The 18,490-nt window shown below is 45.7% G+C and overlaps 2 long non-coding RNA genes and 4 other non-coding genes across 6 annotated transcripts; all 6 read left to right on the forward strand.

Annotated features, from left to right (window-relative positions):
• Positions 1-903: 903 nt before the first annotated feature.
• Positions 904-976, forward strand: TRNAV-CAC (transfer RNA valine (anticodon CAC)). Its single transcript has one exon. It is a non-coding gene; the product is annotated as a tRNA-Val (tRNA).
• Positions 916-7,615, forward strand: LOC130705038 (uncharacterized). Its single transcript, XR_009005700.1, has 3 exons — positions 916-2,346; positions 4,119-4,219; positions 7,190-7,615. It is a non-coding gene; the product is annotated as an uncharacterized LOC130705038 (long non-coding RNA).
• Positions 3,166-3,239, forward strand: TRNAN-GUU (transfer RNA asparagine (anticodon GUU)). Its single transcript has one exon. It is a non-coding gene; the product is annotated as a tRNA-Asn (tRNA).
• Positions 7,616-11,112: 3,497 nt separating the features above from the next.
• Positions 11,113-11,185, forward strand: TRNAV-CAC (transfer RNA valine (anticodon CAC)). The gene has a single exon. It is a non-coding gene; the product is annotated as a tRNA-Val (tRNA).
• Positions 11,186-12,117: 932 nt separating this feature from the next.
• On the forward strand, positions 12,118-17,824 carry LOC114237147 (uncharacterized). Its single transcript, XR_009006783.1, has 3 exons — positions 12,118-12,555; positions 14,328-14,428; positions 17,399-17,824. It is a non-coding gene; the product is annotated as an uncharacterized LOC114237147 (long non-coding RNA).
• On the forward strand, positions 13,375-13,448 carry TRNAN-GUU (transfer RNA asparagine (anticodon GUU)). Its single transcript has one exon. It is a non-coding gene; the product is annotated as a tRNA-Asn (tRNA).
• Positions 17,825-18,490: the final 666 nt, after the last annotated feature.

The following is an 18,490-nucleotide window of genomic DNA, read 5'->3' on the forward strand; positions in this document are numbered from 1 at the left end:
CTGCTGACTTTCAACATTCCCCAGAACAAACTGCGAATGTTTACATGTTTAGCTGACCTCTTCTCCCTCATATTAGTGACCTGCATCTGGGAAATTGGTTGCTTTGGATGGTGATCGAACTGGTGATCTAAAGGCAGTGGGGGACTGGATCCAGCTTCATCAGATTCTTGGACCTTGGGCAGGCATGACGATCGTTTAGCTCATGGTAGACAATCTCTTGCACATGTTTCTATAGCAAGAGCTTTTCATAGATAGTCAGACATACCTTAAGTATTATAAGAAAAGTGCAAGTATGTACCAGTGACCTGTCTTTTTGGCTGTTGTTGTTTGAAGAAATCAAAGGAAGAAAATAGAATTTACCTGGGAGTTGTAGATTTCCTCCTTCAGGTATGACGGAGTGTTTGTAGCAAGCTAGCATTCACCCTGAAGACGACTCAATCCAGTCTGGATGAAAGGAATTCTGTTTGAAGGCTTTGGGGACATGCAGCTAGGACCCACAGGATCCGCTCCAGAGAGAGAGAAGCTCACTGGAATGAACCGAATTCTCTACCTTTTCCCCTTAGGCCCAAAGGGCACTTGCCCGAACCCCCGGCTCCCGCGGCTTCTGGGAGCTGAGGAGTCAGCAGCGGGGGCGACCCCTGCACTCGGGGGCATAGCCGTGGATCCGAGGACTCTGCGGTCGGTGCGGGAGCCCGAAGGCCGACTGTGGGAGGCTCGGGGGTCCTCCCTTCGGGCCAGGCGAGGAACCCTGAAAGCAGGGCCTCTCGGAAGCCGCAGTCTGCTTGCCTGAGAGATCTCGGGGCTTCAAGGTTCATTCTGCAGTTTAAAAAGTTGGCGACTAGGAGAGTGGTGGCAGGACCTACGGATTTCAGGGATGTGCCACTAGGCGGCAGCACCCGCCGTGTTTCCGTAGTGTAGCGGTTATCACGTTCGCCTCACACGCGAAAGGTCCCCGGTTCGAAACCGGGCGGAAACAAACGTCCTTCCTTTCTGAAGTTTTTACCTTCCCATTCCAAAAACCAAAACGGGCGAAAGGCAGGGGCTGAGGCGGCGGGCGCAGCCTCAGTTTCCATCCCCAAGGTACAGGCCAGGAGTTCCCTTACTGCCTGAGAGCCTGCTCAGCACCAGGAACCCGCCCTCCTTTCTCTGCTCTGAGGCACCGCGGAGCGCAGGCCACAGCCAGCTAATCCAAGTGGGCAAAGGACAAGGCTGACTTCGGGTCAGTTTTACATCCGGAAATCCCCTCACCTACTAAGCAGGCGCCTAAACCTCTTCCACATGTTCACACGAGTTATGTCTCTGAAAACCGAGGAGTTCATCCCAGTGAGGCACACTTGGCTTTCCCCCACCTCGGCACACCTACGCAACAGTTTGATCTGCGTGACGCCACAAAAGAGACCGAACCCGACTGTGCACCGGGGACCCGAGCCAAAGACACGGAAATGAACAATGTCAGGCTCCACGAATTGAGCCGGTCGCGGAGGGGAAGGAGCCCGTAGCGGTGCCGTCTCCAGGAGAGCCCCCAGAGCCAGGGCAGAGATCAGGAAGTGGACGGATCCGCCCATCACCTGCTGACATCCCAGTCGGCAGCTGACTCAAGGGAAAAGCGAGGTTCAGGAAGAGAGCAGGACCTTGGCTCGGCAGCACACAGCGCTGAAGCTAGACCAGGACGGACCTTGTGTCCTGTCTCAGGGCCCAAGGCGTCGCCCAAGACTGGAGAGGTGAAGGGTGATGAGCAGCCGGGCAAGGGCTGGGAGCCTTGCACAGCTGCATTCAGCCCTGGGCTTCTGGGAAATCTCCGTTCCTGCTCTCCGGGTCTCTGAAGTTTAGTCTTGACTTCTACAATTTTCACGTGGAGACGCTACGTCGGGGCTCCTCAATGGTTCCCTGGTGGTCTAGTGGCTAGGATTCGGCGCTTTCACCGCTGCGGCCCGGGTTCGATTCCCGGTCAGGGAAGCCTCTGCAAAAATGTTTTTCTTCTTTTTCCCCTTCAGCGTCTCCACTGGCAGGCGTCTTCCTCTTCCTGCCCCGACCAGAGCTGTGTTTTGCTTCAAGGTTCAGATGCAGACGAGCTTCTGCACTGAGTCCCCAAATGCCGGCGAGTCCCGGCCTCAGGGTCCTTGACATCGCGCAGGCTGGAGGACGTGAGATGTAATGAACAGCCTGGGCTGGCCGGCTCTCGCCTCGGCTCTTTTCCCCCTGCATGTTACAAACCCGAAGTCTTATTTACCGCGTTTTCATCCCAAGAGAATCGGAGACTCGAGTTCCAAACATTCATTAAGAACCACAACCAAAGCCCTTGGAAACATACAAGAAAGTTGCAAGAGGAATAACATCGTATATTCTGTACGTAAGTGCACAGTAAACATTTTCCCACGTTGGGTTTCTCACTCTCTCTCCGTACGTAAGAATGGCGACACCACTTGAGAGTTCCTTGCAGACCTCTCCACTCAAGATTGCTCCTTTCGTTTGGCGTGTCTCTCAAAGGCAGCTTCTGCGGGACTTGTCCTCCAAGACCAGGGGGAGCCTCTGTCCTCGCGAGGAGGCCCCCTGGCCCTTTCAGGAACCTGAAATCCGTTCTCTTCAGGCTGTAGAGAAGCTTCAAGAGGAGTTTTATTCCGCTCCCCCCGAAGCGCAGGCCAGGCACGTTCTGTGCTAGTAGGAATCCCCCCGGGCCGGCTGCCCTCCGGTCTCCTTCCCGGTTGCCTTGGCGGGCAGTGGGGTCTTGGGTCAGCCTGAGCGCTGGAACCGCCTACCTCGCGAAAGGCCCTTCTGGGAAGTGCAGCTGCCCCTTGGCTGTTGCCTGGATCTCTGTGCCCTGCACGGAGCGTAAAGGGTTCTGACAGGACACAAAGGTGACGAATCCTTCCCTGGAGTGAGTGGGAGGATGAGAGGACCAGATGGGAAATGCGTCCAAGGGAGGGGGTGTATTCTCAAGTGCTTGTCAGAATTGTCTGCATGGGTGGCTGCCCTATGATAATAGTGCTTAGTGTTGTCTTTTCCTGACGTCGACCCAGTCTCAGGTCCAGTGGGATCGGCTGCTCTAAACTTTCCGTTTTTCCGAAGCTTTGGAACTGGTACCGTTTTCCTGCGAGAAAGGCGGCACATCCTAGGAATTAGTCAGTGTCTACTCCATAGAGAGGCGAGGAAAGGGGGCGTGCTGCTGTCTCTGTGGCGCAATGGGTTAGCGCGTTCGGCTGTTAATCGAAAGGTTGGTGGTTCGAGCCCACCCAGGGACGGTGGGAGAGGTTTTAGAACCCATTCAGCGTTTTTTTCTGTGCTGATTACCATTGCAGGTGTTCCATGCTGATTATCACCTGTACATCTGCTCCCACAAAGTTTACCGAACTGCATTCGGGGTCCTAGCCACCTCACGACTGCTGCCAGTCTTGGGCCACACTCCCCTTCCCAGCTCTATTGTCTGTCGTCTCTATTGGACTCTATACTTGCCTAACTTACGGCCTTCTGAAAGAGATCGAGGAAGCCACGGTCTGGTGGGATAGTCTTTATTCTGCCAAGTCTACAGACTTGGACAAGAAAGTTCTATTTTATGTGTCTCAAATTTTTCAGCTGTGAACGTTAGTAATTCTTCTATGAATGATGTTATCGGTGAACTCATCATCATAATTCTCCTCTGCATTATTTTTGATAAAGGCATTTCTTCCATGGTTGTGTAGTATTTGGTTTCATGGCTTCACGATGACGAATAGGCTGCAACCATCATTATTGTACACACACCTCTGACCACTCGTGCAGGTGTTTCCAGAGCGTAGAGAACTGCAAGTGCAAGTGCTACCTTTCGTGTTTCTATGCTTCTAATGTTGGCAAATCCTTCAAGTTTGCCCTCCACAGAAGTGGCACTGAATCATATTCCATTTTATTTTCCAGTCTTTCAATGTCCCTTTCTTCATTTACTTGCCAACACAGCAACCTTTCTATACATCTCTCTATGGTAGTCTAACTAATAAAGGGAGCAGTGCCCTCCCGACATAACTAAGGGGAAGGACAACAGGGGGACACTGTGGGCAGTACACAGAGATATTCTATTGCATACGTTCGAAAGCTCAACATTCAATATTTTTAAAGTCTCCCAATAACTGTAATGGTTTTCTCTGCAGACCTAGTCAACAGGGTCCAGAGAAGACTGCCCAGAGTGACGTCTTTGACAACGTCCTGCCAAGCAACTTATCCAAAGAGAAGAATCTCGCTCATCCCAGAGGTTTTTTCCTTCTCCCCTTTTCTCTTTTATTTATACATTTTGGTTATACTTTTAATTTGATGCGAACAATCTAATGCCTGTCCTTCCTCCTATCAAATGGGGAATTCGCATGGGAATAAGTGTTTCTATGTTTTTCCTTGACCGTTTTTTGTTTGTTTTTTGGCTGTGACGATAACAATTAGCCCATCTAAGACACCTCGTGGGAGCCAACAGAATCCTGCCCCCCACCAGTTCCTGCTTCAGACCTGGACCCTTAGAGCTATTGGCTCGTGTTTGCTCTGTTCTGTTATATCTCATGTGCAGCAATTGAGCATTTTGGCTTTTTCATACTGTGTGGTTACTGGACACGGATTTTGTGTCTCTCTCTCCCTCTCATTTGTGCATCACTAATTTCTCGTCTCAGTGCGGGATTCTGGTTTTCATTTTAGGAAGTGAACTTCTGGGGATGATCCCTGTTGGGTGGCGGTTGACAGGGATCCATTCCCTGTTAGGTAGAAGATGACAGCTAATCCGGACCATGAGTCTTTTTGGTCTGATGCTTGTCCTGAGGATTCTGGTGTTTCCTGGTATGAGACACCGCAGCAGTGAGAAGCTGTCCACCTCTTGTCTTTCCACTATTTGCTAAAAACCACGTGGGCCCAGTCAACCCTTGTCAATAACTGCAAAAGTGTAGTAGCTACAGTCAGGACGATCTTAATATGCAATGGTTCCCTCATAAGGAACTCAACATTAATAAGGGGGATTAATACAGGAAGAATATTGAATTTTTAGCACGGAATAGGCAGCTTTCTTTCATTGGTATACTCAAGGTTCTAAATAACTGAAAAAATTCAAACAAATGTCCTTCAGGGATGGCTGAAATCAGACTACAGAAAGCAGAGGAGAGACATAGCATTACAAAGAAGCAACAAAGTCAGCAACATGAGCACTTGTGACAACCCTACAAATCAAGAGTTAAACCTTCCAGAACTGTAAGCCCGTTCGGTCCTTAATAAAAATGGAGGAGGAGCAATGACTTCATGCACAGATACATACCCTGGAGACTCAAAAGCATATCACAGAATTACTCCGAGTTTCATTGATGAGCTTCCTTCAAGGACCTAATGTGGCTTACTTATTTCATTTTGTTTCCCTCACTGTCAGTTGCTGTTAAAACATATCATTGCCTCTGCTTTCACCTTAAATAATGCCCACTAGTTTGATGAATTTTTTTCCCTTTAAATATATCTTCTCAGAAGCAAAACAATATACTTTCTCTTCCTTGGGAGAGAATAGACAAAGTAGGCCTCTAAAAACTTAAATTAATTAAAACTCAGTTCCCCAATTAATTTCAGGAAAGTAATAATCACTCGTATAAATTTAAAATAAGAAAATTAAGAATTTCTGGGAAGAATGCTTTACTACTTATGCTTTCAATGTGGTATTTATATAAGGAAAAATTTTGTTGTGGAATTGGTGACAAGGAACGATAACAGATTTAGCTGTAGATTAAATGAATGGTCTTGATTACTCGGAACAAGAGTGAGAAACGAAATGAAATGGATTACAAAGATGACCCTTAATACTTTTAAGCAATTTAAATAATTTATACATTTTATATATCATGACATTTAAAGTGTTTATGTCATGTCGTGTGCTTTTATCGAGGTTACTCAGAAAAATTAGATTGGTTTCATAATTTTGGTCTAAAAACGACTATATATATATTTTCAGATTATGTTATGATGTAGAAAATAATGGTGGCATAATATACTGTTGTGTAAGTCTTGGCTTTATTTTGGCTTGAAAATCTGAGTTACGTTGGACTTCCTAAATTTCCTGTACTGGTTGTACTGGTTAAATAAGCAAACGTATCCAATAAGTTTTCAACGAGTAAAAATTTAAATTTATGTGTTGAAGTATATTAAATATACTAGTCAAGTACATTAAATATACTAATATCTTTAAAGAGGAATGAATACTTGTAATTCTAGAAACCAGACGACTCAATTATTCCACTTACAATTTTTGGTAAATATTTTTAGGCGTCATCTAATATATGATTCCATATATACCAATATATGATTCCAACATTCCCATGTTCCAACATGCGTCAGCTTAAATTACAAGTTCAAGATCTGGAGTTAACTTCAATCCTTTGACTAACAGTAAATTGATTTAATTAACGAATCATCTTTGGTTGCCTGCAAATTCTCTCTGTCTTTGTCCTTCCCGTTTGTCCTGATTTCATGATAGGTCGGTCGACAACAGTGCTTTCGTTGGGGAATGCTGTTGTTTTCTGGCTTCACATATATTTCTATAGTTTGTAGGTTTGTGGCTGGTGCTGTGGCTATTCTTATGTGTTCCCTTGACAAAAGTTCAGTAGAGTGGCTTGTGTTTTCACTGCTCTGACATGTCAGAATCATAACCTTAATGCTGAGCACTGCACGGCTTCTGAAACCTTCTCAAAGCGCCTCCTTGCTTCTTGTTACACATTCATTTTTTGCATGGCACTTGCTTTCTCTCACAGCAAGCACCAGAATCCAGCTTGGCAAAGAAATGATATCATTGAAAAGAATGTAGAAAAATCTAATGTTGGCAGGTTTTACTATGTAAATTACACCTCAATAAAGCTTACTTTAAAAAAAAAAGGACAAACAAAACCAAATGTTGACAGGATGGAGAGCACTGGAAATTCTTATTCATTTCTGGAAAGGGTATAAAAAAGTTCCACAGGTTGGAAAAAAAATTTGGCAGCATCCACTGAGGGTCATACATACACAGTTACATGCTGTGGCCCAGAAATCGTACTTTTCGCTGTGCTGTACCTTTGACCTGTGCTCTCCGATATGATAGGTGCAAGCCACATGTAGCTACTGAACACTTGAAAGTTGCTAGGGCCACAGGTTGTAATGATAATATTTTGATGTAGTAAGTCTCCTAAAACATTAAAATAGGTTAAAACAGAAAATTCAAAATTCCTTGTGACAGGTTTGAAAACGAATAAAGGGAAACGTCACTCAGATGAAGTCGGGATACCAGAAGTGGGAGCTCTCATGGGGTACCACTCAAGTTCAAAGACAGGAAGTATCGTCAATTACAAACCCAAACAGAAGAAGCATCAGCAGGAAGAATCCTCGATTACAGGCCCCAACAGAAAAACATATTCGTTGCATCTCCTGCAGGAAATCAGCAACTTGGCAATGAGAAACCGTCATCACCCTGAACTTTCACTTTTCTCCAGTGGACTTGGGTTCAAAACAGCCTCCCTCAGCTTCCTCCTCTCTCTCTGTAAAACAAGGTTCCTTCCTCTCCTTTGTTTGTGGGACTTGCCTATGGCTTTTGCTATAGCTTGCTTGTCCTGAATTGCCATTCTTCCGCTATTCCTGAATAAACGCTTTTTGCTGGAAAAAAACAAAAAACAACCCCCCCCCCAACTTTTATATATTTTTATAAATTTTTAAAATTGATTTTGTGTATTTGTTTTTGGCTGCGTTGGGTCTTCGTTGCTGGGCGAGGGCTCTCTCTAGTTGCAGTGATTGGGGGCTGCTCTTCCTTGTGGTGGCTTCTCTTGTTGCGGAGCACGGGCTCTAGGCGGGCAGGCGTCAGTAGTTGTGGCATGAGGGCTCAGTAGTTGTGGCTCACGGGCTCTAGAGCGTAGGCTCAGTAGTTGGGGTGCACGGGCTTAGTTGCTCCACGGCATGTGGGATCTTCCCGGAACCGGGCTCGACCCCGTGTCCCCTGCCTTGGCAGGCGGATTCTTAACCAATGCGCAACCAGGGAAACCCCCAAAAGTATTATCTTGAAAGTCAACACTGGCATTATTCTCTTGGAATGGGGTGCTCTAGAAAAATGTGTATGTCCCCCAAAAGTCATAAAAAAATGTTCGTACCATTTCAGAATATCCTCAACTGGAAACAACTGAACTGTCCAACAGTTCAAAACTACGTGGAGTTATATTCTTACAAGGCATACACACAGAGACAAAGAACTACGTGAAAAATAGGGTTAAATTTCATAGACATAATGTTGAGTGAAAGAAGTCAGACCCATGCCCCTCCATGCCCCCAAACCCAGTGCATGCCCTGTGATTCAATTTATGTGAAAGTAACAGGCAGAGAGGTTGGGAGGGGTATGTGTGTGATTACTCTGAGCTCTTGCATGGGAAGAGTCATGAGGAAGCCTTCTGTGGTCTGGTAATTTTGCATACCTTAGTTATTTAGGTTGCTTCATCAGTGATTCAGGTTGGTGTACACTGGTAATGGTTTGGGAACTGTACACTCTGTGTACTTTTTGCATAATATGCCTCATTGTTTTAAAGTTTAATGCCACTTGGTTATTGTTAAAGTGATGTTGCTACTTTTTCTTCTGCTTTGTCCTGGGCTAGGAGGGAAAGTAAGTTCAAAGTAGTTACTGTGATATTTTTGCTGTCCTCAGAATTTTGGCTTTCCTTCACTACCGGATATCTGACTACTTACGCATATGCTGCTCACAACCATTACCTTAAGCCGACATTCCACTGTTAATACTGTGTCAAAGAGAGAACCAAGTGTTCATGACCAAATCTGCTCTTTTAAGAATAAATATGAGTCAAGGAACGGGGGGGCCGTATATGAAATTGAGAAATTCTGATGAGGAAAGTAGTCCAATTAGGCTTAACTAACTCACAGGTGCCAAAGGGGGACACTGGCAGGTAGTACACAAAGAATAGCCGCCACATGCATTTCACCACTAAACTCTCAAGAATTGTTGTGCATCCACACATAGCCAAAAGCGTTTACCTGATTAGTTCGGTACTTCACTAGATTAACCCGTCCAGAGTAGCTGTTTGATGGCTTTCAGCTATCTGTTCCTCCAGGAAAGGGAAAACTCCCCTTTCTCAGGCTTTGTTTGTGTGTGTGTGTGTTTCCTCTCTTCTCTTTTCTGGCTTTTTTATAAATCCTGCCTTTGTTTAATGACAACATCCTAATAACTGTTTCCCATTTTTATTAGTAACCATGTGAGCTAACTCATTCAAAATCTCTTTACTACTTGAAGTAAGTCAGAAAGAGAAAAACAAATATCGTATATTAACGCATATATGTGGAACCTAGAAAAATGGTTCAGATGACCCGGTTTGCAGGGCAGAAAGAGAGACACAGATGTAGAGAACAAACATATGGACCCCAACGGGGGGAAAGCGGCAGAGGGGTTGGTGGTGGTGGGATGCGTTGGGAGATTGGGATTGACATATATACACTAATATATATAAAATAACTATTAAGAACCTGCTGTATTAAAAATATTTTTTTTAATTCAAAAATAATCTCTTTACTACTAATGTTGAAGTATGATTTTCATATTCACATGTGTATACACTATGTTGGTAGCTTTGAAATCTATTCTTGGGTGGAGACTGCCATGGAACGGGAAAGTTTAGGCCTTCAATGGTTGGAAGATAGGTCCTTCTTAGTCTTTAAAGAGACAGTTTCCAGTTAGTATGTGTTTAACAAACGCATCGTCATTCTCTCTGCGTCTAACGTCGTTGCTTCTCCAATGGTCCTGTTTACTCTTTCTCCTCTTCCTCTTCATTTCATTAATGAGTTTGGGGAGGTTTGTAGGCCTACCTTTCAATCTTCTCTTCCTTTTGATATATTGGAGGTTGAACAAGGAAGGGATGCAAATCTCAGTGAAGTTTTCTCAGTTACCCGTGAGCATGGTGGCCAAGGGGAGGGGCTCTGGAGGCAAACTGCTTGGGTCTGAGTGCTGGCTCTCACTGTCACGGGGTGGGGTGGGGGTGGGGGTGGGGGGTGAGACCCTGGAAAGCTTAGCTCAGCTTTTCAGCGCCTCAGTGTTCTCATCTGCAACAAGGGGTGGTAAAGTCCTACGCTATCTTCCAGGGTTGTTATGTGGACTTAGTAAGTGATTCCACAGTAAAGCACTGAGGAACAGTGCTGGTCACTGAGTAAAGCTCGAGAAAGCTGGTATTATCGTTATTATGAAGTCTTTTATTTCCCCTTCTAACTGTACCACTGCTGACTTTCAACATTCCCCAGAACAAACTGCGAATGTTTACATGTTTAGCTGACCTCTTCTCCCTCATATTAGTGACCTGCATCTGGGAAATTGGTTGCTTTGGATGGTGATCGAACTGGTGATCTAAAGGCAGTGGGGGACTGGATCCAGCTTCATCAGATTCTTGGACCTTGGGCAGGCATGACGATCGTTTAGCTCATGGTAGACAATCTCTTGCACATGTTTCTATAGCAAGAGCTTTTCATAGATAGTCAGACATACCTTAAGTATTATAAGAAAAGTGCAAGTATGTACCAGTGACCTGTCTTTTTGGCTGTTGTTGTTTGAAGAAATCAAAGGAAGAAAATAGAATTTACCTGGGAGTTGTAGATTTCCTCCTTCAGGTATGACGGAGTGTTTGTAGCAAGCTAGCATTCACCCTGAAGACGACTCAATCCAGTCTGGATGAAAGGAATTCTGTTTGAAGGCTTTGGGGACATGCAGCTAGGACCCACAGGATCCGCTCCAGAGAGAGAGAAGCTCACTGGAATGAACCGAATTCTCTACCTTTTCCCCTTAGGCCCAAAGGGCACTTGCCCGAACCCCCGGCTCCCGCGGCTTCTGGGAGCTGAGGAGTCAGCAGCGGGGGCGACCCCTGCACTCGGGGGCATAGCCGTGGATCCGAGGACTCTGCGGTCGGTGCGGGAGCCCGAAGGCCGACTGTGGGAGGCTCGGGGGTCCTCCCTTCGGGCCAGGCGAGGAACCCTGAAAGCAGGGCCTCTCGGAAGCCGCAGTCTGCTTGCCTGAGAGATCTCGGGGCTTCAAGGTTCATTCTGCAGTTTAAAAAGTTGGCGACTAGGAGAGTGGTGGCAGGACCTACGGATTTCAGGGATGTGCCACTAGGCGGCAGCACCCGCCGTGTTTCCGTAGTGTAGCGGTTATCACGTTCGCCTCACACGCGAAAGGTCCCCGGTTCGAAACCGGGCGGAAACAAACGTCCTTCCTTTCTGAAGTTTTTACCTTCCCATTCCAAAAACCAAAACGGGCGAAAGGCAGGGGCTGAGGCGGCGGGCGCAGCCTCAGTTTCCATCCCCAAGGTACAGGCCAGGAGTTCCCTTACTGCCTGAGAGCCTGCTCAGCACCAGGAACCCGCCCTCCTTTCTCTGCTCTGAGGCACCGCGGAGCGCAGGCCACAGCCAGCTAATCCAAGTGGGCAAAGGACAAGGCTGACTTCGGGTCAGTTTTACATCCGGAAATCCCCTCACCTACTAAGCAGGCGCCTAAACCTCTTCCACATGTTCACACGAGTTATGTCTCTGAAAACCGAGGAGTTCATCCCAGTGAGGCACACTTGGCTTTCCCCCACCTCGGCACACCTACGCAACAGTTTGATCTGCGTGACGCCACAAAAGAGACCGAACCCGACTGTGCACCGGGGACCCGAGCCAAAGACACGGAAATGAACAATGTCAGGCTCCACGAATTGAGCCGGTCGCGGAGGGGAAGGAGCCCGTAGCGGTGCCGTCTCCAGGAGAGCCCCCAGAGCCAGGGCAGAGATCAGGAAGTGGACGGATCCGCCCATCACCTGCTGACATCCCAGTCGGCAGCTGACTCAAGGGAAAAGCGAGGTTCAGGAAGAGAGCAGGACCTTGGCTCGGCAGCACACAGCGCTGAAGCTAGACCAGGACGGACCTTGTGTCCTGTCTCAGGGCCCAAGGCGTCGCCCAAGACTGGAGAGGTGAAGGGTGATGAGCAGCCGGGCAAGGGCTGGGAGCCTTGCACAGCTGCATTCAGCCCTGGGCTTCTGGGAAATCTCCGTTCCTGCTCTCCGGGTCTCTGAAGTTTAGTCTTGACTTCTACAATTTTCACGTGGAGACGCTACGTCGGGGCTCCTCAATGGTTCCCTGGTGGTCTAGTGGCTAGGATTCGGCGCTTTCACCGCTGCGGCCCGGGTTCGATTCCCGGCCAGGGAAGCCTCTGCAAAAATGTTTTTCTTTTTTTTCCCCTTCAGCGTCTCCACTGGCAGGCGTCTTCCTCTTCCTGCCCCGACCAGAGCTGTGTTTTGCTTCAAGGTTCAGATGCAGACGAGCTTCTGCACTGAGTCCCCAAATGCCGGCGAGTCCCGGCCTCAGGGTCCTTGACATCGCGCAGGCTGGAGGACGTGAGATGTAATGAACAGCCTGGGCTGGCCGGCTCTCGCCTCGGCTCTTTTCCCCCTGCATGTTACAAACCCGAAGTCTTATTTACCGCGTTTTCATCCCAAGAGAATCGGAGACTCGAGTTCCAAACATTCATTAAGAACCACAACCAAAGCCCTTGGAAACATACAAGAAAGTTGCAAGAGGAATAACATCGTATATTCTGTACGTAAGTGCACAGTAAACATTTTCCCACGTTGGGTTTCTCACTCTCTCTCCGTACGTAAGAATGGCGACACCACTTGAGAGTTCCTTGCAGACCTCTCCACTCAAGATTGCTCCTTTCGTTTGGCGTGTCTCTCAAAGGCAGCTTCTGCGGGACTTGTCCTCCAAGACCAGGGGGAGCCTCTGTCCTCGCGAGGAGGCCCCCTGGCCCTTTCAGGAACCTGAAATCCGTTCTCTTCAGGCTGTAGAGAAGCTTCAAGAGGAGTTTTATTCCGCTCCCCCCGAAGCGCAGGCCAGGCACGTTCTGTGCTAGTAGGAATCCCCCCGGGCCGGCTGCCCTCCGGTCTCCTTCCCGGTTGCCTTGGCGGGCAGTGGGGTCTTGGGTCAGCCTGAGCGCTGGAACCGCCTACCTCGCGAAAGGCCCTTCTGGGAAGTGCAGCTGCCCCTTGGCTGTTGCCTGGATCTCTGTGCCCTGCACGGAGCGTAAAGGGTTCTGACAGGACACAAAGGTGACGAATCCTTCCCTGGAGTGAGTGGGAGGATGAGAGGACCAGATGGGAAATGCGTCCAAGGGAGGGGGTGTATTCTCAAGTGCTTGTCAGAATTGTCTGCATGGGTGGCTGCCCTATGATAATAGTGCTTAGTGTTGTCTTTTCCTGACGTCGACCCAGTCTCAGGTCCAGTGGGATCGGCTGCTCTAAACTTTCCGTTTTTCCGAAGCTTTGGAACTGGTACCGTTTTCCTGCGAGAAAGGCGGCACATCCTAGGAATTAGTCAGTGTCTACTCCATAGAGAGGCGAGGAAAGGGGGCGTGCTGCTGTCTCTGTGGCGCAATGGGTTAGCGCGTTCGGCTGTTAATCGAAAGGTTGGTGGTTCGAGCCCACCCAGGGACGGTGGGAGAGGTTTTAGAACCCATTCAGCGTTTTTTTCTGTGCTGATTACCATTGCAGGTGTTCCATGCTGATTATCACCTGTACATCTGCTCCCACAAAGTTTACCGAACTGCATTCGGGGTCCTAGCCACCTCACGACTGCTGCCAGTCTTGGGCCACACTCCCCTTCCCAGCTCTATTGTCTGTCGTCTCTATTGGACTCTATACTTGCCTAACTTACGGCCTTCTGAAAGAGATCGAGGAAGCCACGGTCTGGTGGGATAGTCTTTATTCTGCCAAGTCTACAGACTTGGACAAGAAAGTTCTATTTTATGTGTCTCAAATTTTTCAGCTGTGAACGTTAGTAATTCTTCTATGAATGATGTTATCGGTGAACTCATCATCATAATTCTCCTCTGCATTATTTTTGATAAAGGCATTTCTTCCATGGTTGTGTAGTATTTGGTTTCATGGCTTCACGATGACGAATAGGCTGCAACCATCATTATTGTACACACACCTCTGACCACTCGTGCAGGTGTTTCCAGAGCGTAGAGAACTGCAAGTGCAAGTGCTACCTTTCGTGTTTCTATGCTTCTAATGTTGGCAAATCCTTCAAGTTTGCCCTCCACAGAAGTGGCACTGAATCATATTCCATTTTATTTTCCAGTCTTTCAATGTCCCTTTCTTCATTTACTTGCCAACACAGCAACCTTTCTATACATCTCTCTATGGTAGTCTAACTAATAAAGGGAGCAGTGCCCTCCCGACATAACTAAGGGGAAGGACAACAGGGGGACACTGTGGGCAGTACACAGAGATATTCTATTGCATACGTTCGAAAGCTCAACATTCAATATTTTTAAAGTCTCCCAATAACTGTAATGGTTTTCTCTGCAGACCTAGTCAACAGGGTCCAGAGAAGACTGCCCAGAGTGACGTCTTTGACAACGTCCTGCCAAGCAACTTATCCAAAGAGAAGAATCTCGCTCATCCCAGAGGTTTTTTCCTTCTCCCCTTTTCTCTTTTATTTATACATTTTGGTTATACTTTTAATTTGATGCGAACAATCTAATGCCTGTCCTTCCTCCTATCAAATGGGGAATTCGCATGGGAATAAGTGTTTCTATGTTTTTCCTTGACCGTTTTTTGTTTGTTTTTTGGCTGTGACGATAACAATTAGCCCATCTAAGACACCTCGTGGGAGCCAACAGAATCCTGCCCCCCACCAGTTCCTGCTTCAGACCTGGACCCTTAGAGCTATTGGCTCGTGTTTGCTCTGTTCTGTTATATCTCATGTGCAGCAATTGAGCATTTTGGCTTTTTCATACTGTGTGGTTACTGGACACGGATTTTGTCTCTCTCTCTCCCTCTCATTTGTGCATCACTAATTTCTCGTCTCAGTGCGGGATTCTGGTTTTCATTTTAGGAAGTGAACTTCTGGGGATGATCCCTGTTGGGTGGCGGTTGACAGGGATCCATTCCCTGTTAGGTAGAAGATGACAGCTAATCCGGACCATGAGTCTTTTTGGTCTGATGCTTGTCCTGAGGATTCTGGTGTTTCCTGGTATGAGACACCGCAGCAGTGAGAAGCTGTCCACCTCTTGTCTTTCCACTATTTGCTAAAAACCACGTGGGCCCAGTCAACCCTTGTCAATAACTGCAAAAGTGTAGTAGCTACAGTCAGGACGATCTTAATATGCAATGGTTCCCTCATAAGGAACTCAACATTAATAAGGGGGATTAATACAGGAAGAATATTGAATTTTTAGCACGGAATAGGCAGCTTTCTTTCATTGGTATACTCAAGGTTCTAAATAACTGAAAAAATTCAAACAAATGTCCTTCAGGGATGGCTGAAATCAGACTACAGAAAGCAGAGGAGAGACATAGCATTACAAAGAAGCAACAAAGTCAGCAACATGAGCACTTGTGACAACCCTACAAATCAAGAGTTAAACCTTCCAGAACTGTAAGCCCGTTCGGTCCTTAATAAAAATGGAGGAGGAGCAATGACTTCATGCACAGATACATACCCTGGAGACTCAAAAGCATATCACAGAATTACTCCGAGTTTCATTGATGAGCTTCCTTCAAGGACCTAATGTGGCTTACTTATTTCATTTTGTTTCCCTCACTGTCAGTTGCTGTTAAAACATATCATTGCCTCTGCTTTCACCTTAAATAATGCCCACTAGTTTGATGAATTTTTTTCCCTTTAAATATATCTTCTCAGAAGCAAAACAATATACTTTCTCTTCCTTGGGAGAGAATAGACAAAGTAGGCCTCTAAAAACTTAAATTAATTAAAACTCAGTTCCCCAATTAATTTCAGGAAAGTAATAATCACTCGTATAAATTTAAAATAAGAAAATTAAGAATTTCTGGGAAGAATGCTTTACTACTTATGCTTTCAATGTGGTATTTATATAAGGAAAAATTTTGTTGTGGAATTGGTGACAAGGAACGATAACAGATTTAGCTGTAGATTAAATGAATGGTCTTGATTACTCGGAACAAGAGTGAGAAACGAAATGAAATGGATTACAAAGATGACCCTTAATACTTTTAAGCAATTTAAATAATTTATACATTTTATATATCATGACATTTAAAGTGTTTATGTCATGTCGTGTGCTTTTATCGAGGTTACTCAGAAAAATTAGATTGGTTTCATAATTTTGGTCTAAAAACGACTATATATATATTTTCAGATTATGTTATGATGTAGAAAATAATGGTGGCATAATATACTGTTGTGTAAGTCTTGGCTTTATTTTGGCTTGAAAATCTGAGTTACGTTGGACTTCCTAAATTTCCTGTACTGGTTGTACTGGTTAAATAAGCAAACGTATCCAATAAGTTTTCAACGAGTAAAAATTTAAATTTATGTGTTGAAGTATATTAAATATACTAGTCAAGTACATTAAATATACTAATATCTTTAAAGAGGAATGAATACTTGTAATTCTAGAAACCAGACGACTCAATTATTCCACTTACAATTTTTGGTAAATATTTTTAGGCGTCATCTAATATATGATTCCATATATACCAATATATGATTCCAACATTCCCATGTTCCAACATGCGTCAGCTTAAATTACAAGTTCAAGATCTGGAGTTAACTTCAATCCTTTGACTAACAGTAAATTGATTTAATTAACGAATCATCTTTGGTTGCCTGCAAATTCTCTCTGTCTTTGTCCTTCCCGTTTGTCCTGATTTCATGATAGGTCGGTCGACAACAGTGCTTTCGTTGGGGAATGCTGTTGTTTTCTGGCTTCACATATATTTCTATAGTTTGTAGGTTTGTGGCTGGTGCTGTGGCTATTCTTATGTGTTCCCTTGACAAAAGTTCAGTAGAGTGGCTTGTGTTTTCACTGCTCTGACATGTCAGAATCATAACCTTAATGCTGAGCACTGCACGGCTTCTGAAACCTTCTCAAAGCGCCTCCTTGCTTCTTGTTACACATTCATTTTTTGCATGGCACTTGCTTTCTCTCACAGCAAGCACCAGAATCCAGCTTGGCAAAGAAATGATATCATTGAAAAGAATGTAGAAAAATCTAATGTTGGCAGGTTTTACTATGTAAATTACACCTCAATAAAGCTTACTTTAAAAAAAAAAGGACAAACAAAACCAAATGTTGACAGGATGGAGAGCACTGGAAATTCTTATTCATTTCTGGAAAGGGTATAAAAAAGTTCCACAGGTTGGAAAAAAAATTTGGCAGCATCCACTGAGGGTCATACATACACAGTTACATGCTGTGGCCCAGAAATCGTACTTTTCGCTGTGCTGTACCTTTGACCTGTGCTCTCCGATATGATAGGTGCAAGCCACATGTAGCTACTGAACACTTGAAAGTTGCTAGGGCCACAGGTTGTAATGATAATATTTTGATGTAGTAAGTCTCCTAAAACATTAAAATAGGTTAAAACAGAAAATTCAAAATTCCTTGTGACAGGTTTGAAAACGAATAAAGGGAAACGTCACTCAGATGAAGTCGGGATACCAGAAGTGGGAGCTCTCATGGGGTACCACTCAAGTTCAAAGACAGGAAGTATCGTCAATTACAAACCCAAACAGAAGAAGCATCAGCAGGAAGAATCCTCGATTACAGGCCCCAACAGAAAAACATATTCGTTGCATCTCCTGCAGGAAATCAGCAACTTGGCAATGAGAAACCGTCATCACCCTGAACTTTCACTTTTCTCCAGTGGACTTGGGTTCAAAACAGCCTCCCTCAGCTTCCTCCTCTCTCTCTGTAAAACAAGGTTCCTTCCTCTCCTTTGTTTGTGGGACTTGCCTATGGCTTTTGCTATAGCTTGCTTGTCCTGAATTGCCATTCTTCCGCTATTCCTGAATAAACGCTTTTTGCTGGAAAAAAACAAAAAACAACCCCCCCCCCAACTTTTATATATTTTTATAAATTTTTAAAATTGATTTTGTGTATTTGTTTTTGGCTGCGTTGGGTCTTCGTTGCTGGGCGAGGGCTCTCTCTAGTTGCAGTGATTGGGGGCTGCTCTTCCTTGTGGTGGCTTCTCTTGTTGCGGAGCACGGGCTCTAGGCGGGCAGGCGTCAGTAGTTGTGGCATGAGGGCTCAGTAGTTGTGGCTCACGGGCTCTAGAGCGTAGGCTCAGTAGTTGGGGTGCACGGGCTTAGTTGCTCCACGGCATGTGGGATCTTCCCGGAACCGGGCTCGACCCCGTGTCCCCTGCCTTGGCAGGCGGATTCTTAACCAATGCGCAACCAGGGAAACCCCCAAAAGTATTATCTTGAAAGTCAACACTGGCATTATTCTCTTGGAATGGGGTGCTCTAGAAAAATGTGTATGTCCCCCAAAAGTCATAAAAAAATGTTCGTACCATTTCAGAATATCCTCAACTGGAAACAACTGAACTGTCCAACAGTTCAAAACTACGTGGAGTTATATTCTTACAAGGCATACACACAGAGACAAAGAACTACGTGAAAAATAGGGTTAAATTTCATAGACATAATGTTGAGTGAAAGAAGTCAGACCCATGCCCCTCCATGCCCCCAAACCCAGTGCATG

Source organism: Balaenoptera acutorostrata, chromosome 1 (genome assembly GCF_949987535.1).
Source record: "Balaenoptera acutorostrata chromosome 1, mBalAcu1.1, whole genome shotgun sequence".
NCBI classification, from domain to species: domain Eukaryota; kingdom Metazoa; phylum Chordata; class Mammalia; order Artiodactyla; family Balaenopteridae; genus Balaenoptera; species Balaenoptera acutorostrata.